Raw genomic sequence first — 5,127 nt, 5'->3', positions numbered from 1 at the left:
AACTCACCGAAACAACCCCGCTGCCAGAGCTTTTTCAGCACTGCGAGCGCTTGATTAACACCCAAAACAACACTGATCAACTCAAAAGATTTTACATGATTACACTGGAAAATGAACACCAAGTAACACTACCGATTTTGCTGTGAATGAGTGAAAGTAAAAGAGAGGGAGAACCTGCGGCAATTAAAGTCATATGACATTATGTAATACGTTTTCCTATATTTCAGTTTAGGAAAACATCACAAAGAAATGCCACATTTAGGTTGTTAGCAGTCATAAAGATACAACTATAGCCACAAGCATCTTTCCCAAACATCTGTCTAGTGTAACTCACTAATAAGAGGTTCCCAGTGGTTGGAAGGACTCATTTTACCAACAGGTGTTCACAGGAGGGAGAGGTGCTCGATATCTATTTAAAAACATTTTCTTCGCTTTGTCAAAGAAAGAATACCCCTTCTTTACATTTTTTTTGATAAAAGTGGAACCTCAGAGGTCTTGGCGATTGGTGATTAACATTTTAAAACAGAATACTGCGAGAACAGTGCTAGTACTGTGTCGTTGAGCAACAGAATATGTTTTTAATACAGTCATACAAATCCATGTTAAAATGCAGCACATGGTTTGTTCATAGTAGGATGATTAATACAAAGTTTCACTTCAACAATGGTATTGAACGTTAGTTTCTCTTTAATCTTATCACCTGAACAAATTACAACCCGATAGTGAATTGGATGGGAGAGTGCTTCAGAGCGATTGAGACTAATCTTATTTTACAAGGGGACATAAATCTTAGAGGTCTCCGGCCGTTCCTCGACTCATTCCCTGCCGTTTTAAAGGTTAAGAGCGCCCCATAAATAAGCAGGACACCACATTAAGTTTCTGATCAAGATGAGGATACGCGAGGCCCTTGAGCGCTGTTGGAATGTGTCATGTTGCATAAATTCCCCGACTTAATTGACAGCGATTACTCCCTAATTAGTCTGCGGAGACAAAAGAGGCGTGATGAGGGTGAACCATTTCTGTCAGTTTTCACACAGCGGTGCCGTCGTGACGCCACGAGGTGCAACCTACTTGTGTCAGAGAGTGAACCACTGGCTCTTGGTGTGTACACATGGAAACAACAGAAAGCAGGTAATCATTTCCCATTCATGCTGCATGAAGCCACGATGTGTGGAGAGTTTGTGTTACAAAGTTTGTCTTTGTGGCAGAGTGAAACAATCCCAGAGACAGTTGGTGCTCCAGTGTGCAGTGCTTTCAAAACTCAGTGTTCTCAGAGTGGAGGTAAGAGTGGGTGCCAACGTGCATTTCTGTGCCGCAATGTTCCCTGGGGTTGCCAATTTTCAAATGAAAGGAAAACCTTGTTTAAGCTCGGTCTTATTTTTGTAGTTTTGACGATAACCTCTGACAAAACAACCTCCCTGCTGAGATCAGGGGACGAGGTGCCGTTGCTACGATGGAGTCTGAACAGCATAAGCAACACAAGTGGATGATAAACAAGCCATCTGTTTCATTTAGGAGAGAAAGTGAAGCCAAATGTAGGAAACATATTTTTGTCCAATTTGTCCCAACAAGTCCCTCAAACTAAAGAACAGATATGTTGAGAATATTATAATCTTGCAAGCCAACCTTCAGGATGAGTTTTTCTGTGTTTTTCAAAACCTTTTATAGATGGCTGTTAAAATGATTTGTATGACTGTTTTCTGATCTGGCACTGGGTTGAGCAGTTAAAACAATATTGTTAAACATAAAATAACAGATTTTTTTGTCCAGTGGAATATGCAGCAGCAACTTATCTTCCCCTTTTAATTCATAGTTTGGTTAACATGTTAGCACACAATTGCGTGTTGCTTGTCAAAGAAATGTACTCCAAAAAGTACTGTGACTTTCAAAAACAACTACTCAGTAAATGTAAAAATAACTACTTGATAAACGGTGCAAAAGTATTTACTAAAGAATTACTTAGGAAGCTAGGAAGGTCCTGGAATTATTTTAACCACGGATGGTGTTCCTTGTGTAAAGTTAAAGCAGTACACACCTTTGTTTGTCTGCCACATGTAGACCAGACAACACTGCCCATCTTTACAGTACATTTAACACAGTAAATGTGACTTGTTACCTCCCACTTCTGTGGTTACATTAGCATTCATTTGCGGGCGTGTTTCTGGCCACCTGGTTCTGGGCAGACCAACTGTCCTCGAGCTGGAAACAGCTGCACGCTGCCTCCGAAAACTCCTTCGACACATTAGCATTTAACTCTTTTGGTCTGCAACTCTCGCAAATGTTGCTTCGAAGAAGTGTCTTCCATTCAGGTTTTCACAGTATATGATAGATTAGTTGAGTTCTTATTGTCATCTTCAATTTGTCATTATAAGACATTTGTATGCGCTCAAACAGTAAAAGTAGAAAACCCCCAGACACACACATGAAGTCTCTCAGTTTCCCAATAACACACATACACGCTTTCGTTTCCACTCTTTCCTCTATCTCCCTGGTGGCGCTATCAGAGGGGTGAATCTGTATTTGCTCCCTGCAGCACTACATGAGCTCCACCGCCTCGCCTGCACCACCTGTAACATGCAACAGACAGCGATGCCCGAGCAGCAAGTCTGTCAGACAGTTAGCCTCAGACCGATGGAAAATCTATATGGAGAAGTGAAGGCGAAAAAAAAAGAGAACGCCCTTAAACGCACTGTAGGCCATTTGCTTTGCTCACATCACACACATACACACACAAAGCGATGATGATTATTATTACCCTTCTCCTTGTGGAGGTTTGAGATGACCTTCTTTGTCCGTCCCCCAGCGTGCTGCTGCTGCCGGGGCTGCTGGGTTGAACAAGCCAGAGGGCACACGGGGCCCTTTGAGGCCCCTGTGATGGATAGACCACGCTTATTTATGGAGAGAAAAACAAAACTCCACTGTGTGGTGCGTTTGGTTTGTTGGATGCAGGTAAAAAGAGAGTAAGGTGAAGGGGTTGGCAGTGATTTTGATGTGTGCGCTAACCTTGACCTCATAAGATAAGGCATAATGAGTGTGTGTGTATTTATAATATGTATATGTGTGTGTGAGGGAGCAGAGCTGACAGGGTTATAAAGGCCAGAGGATAGTCTAACCTTGGCAGAGAATAGGTTGGACTCCAGCCAGCCTCATCTTCACCTTAATCCCCTAGCCTCATACATCCTTCACTAGACCCTGTAGAGACGATGGCATATTTCACTTTATGACCTGATCGTATTTCTGATAAATCTTCACCATTACACCCCAAAAGAGCTCACTGAATAGCGCTCCGATAACTGCTCAGAGCCGGTGAGAGAGCGTCACTGCCGCCATGCACCTGTTGATGGCACTATTGAGCTTCTGTGTCCTGACCCGCTATCTCCAGCCATCAACAGCCCGATAAAGGCAGAAACATCCCCGGTGCAGCCCCCCTCACACCAGGTTCCTGCCCTCCTCCCACCCTCCCCCGGAGCTCTGATGGATGTGTTTGCCTGCAAAACTACTTATGAAACACTTAACAATAATAATGTTGTTTCTCATTCACCATTCTGCAGAGCTTCCATTTAGTCATTCCAGCTGAAGCAGAAGGTAAATGATAAAAACCCACGCTTGTCACAAAATGTCATATAACTAATATAAAATGCGAAAAACATGCAAAACAAAAACGGCATTCATTCTAATGGTAGCTGCGGATGCAATGTCAACAATGGCACTGCTGAATGTTTAGATTTGGTGAGACTGTGGCTCAAAACAAGAAGCATAAAAGCAAAAAATAGAAGACTACAGCTGCGGCAAACTATGGAATGTAATGTAATTTTTTTTTCACTCTCTCAGTCTTCGATGAGATTATGTGTCCAGTGGTGTGTGTGTGTGTGTGTGTGTGTGTGCGCACGTACATGTGTGTACGTGCTTGTGCATCTTCCCATCTGTCTCCCCATAGATAATCTTGCATACGACTGAACCATCAGCCTAATATTGTTGATGCTCCTTCATGACTGTACGCTCAAAGACTTCTCATAATTGCGGCATTCACACTTTTTGAAAAAAAAAATTTCAGCTGCCTTTGACCGCTGACTCCTCACTTCTCTCAACAAGCGTGTGTAATCAACAACCGCTTCAGTTTGGACTCTTCTTTCCGTCACAGATTTGGAGTTGTGCTGCTCTTGATGTTGGACACCTGGGTCAGATGATTTCATTTCATAACTATCACTTATCGACTGACAAACTGAGCCCAGCGCGTCCGCTTATGTCGGTATGGAACCCATCACGGCAGCGCCGGGAGATTCTGTTCAGAGGAAGCGTTAAACGGAGGAGAACTGCAGTTTAGCCGCATGCAGACGGCGACAGCTGCATATTAAAATGAGAGCGTATTAGTTATGTGAGACGAGTAAAAGAGGCTCGCGGTTTAGATGGAGGGCAACTGTGGTTTGTATACGTTCCATCAAACATCACAGCAGTGGTTGTTGCAGACACACCTGGCCTCGATCTGCGCTCTACCTCCACTCAGTCATACTCATGGAATGTGCTGTAACTCTGTTTCGTTGTTCATTCTGTACACATCCAACTGTCCATATTGCTTCTGTCCATCCGGGGAGAGGGATCCTCCTCTGTTGCTCTGTTGCTCCTGAAGGTTTCTCCCCTTTTTTAGCCTGTGAAAGGGTTTTTTCAGTTTTTTGATGGGGAGTTTCCCCTGATCCGACGTGAGATCCCGGGACAGGAATGTCGTATGTGTACAGATTGTAAAGCCCTCCAAGGCTACAATTTTCAACTTGGGATTTTGAGCTATACAAAGTAAACTGAATCAAATACTCCACTCCCTTTGATCCATCCAAATGGCCCAAATCTACACAGCTACTTCTAGCTTGGCTTTTTTTGTTTCTTTATCTTTTTTACATTAATCAGCATGCGCATTATTAAACATTTATCGTTTCCTGGAAAACATGAAGAACATTCAAAAAAGTTAGCTCTACCTTGGCGGTGCAACGTGTTCCCATTGAAGCCATCTGGGTGTTTTGATCCCAACTAGACCAAATAAGCTTATCTAATGAATGAAAATTATGCTGCGTTAGTGAGTATCAGAAAACTGTTTTGTCTGATGCAATTATATAGATCCGCCCTGGCAGTGGATGC

This window comes from Clinocottus analis, unplaced genomic scaffold, assembly GCF_023055335.1.
Source record: "Clinocottus analis isolate CAN_PGR_092001 unplaced genomic scaffold, fCliAna1.0.p SCAF_17, whole genome shotgun sequence".
In the NCBI taxonomy this organism is placed as follows: Eukaryota; Metazoa; Chordata; class Actinopteri; order Perciformes; family Cottidae; genus Clinocottus; species Clinocottus analis.
Note: the sequence above shows the minus strand (reverse complement) of the source record.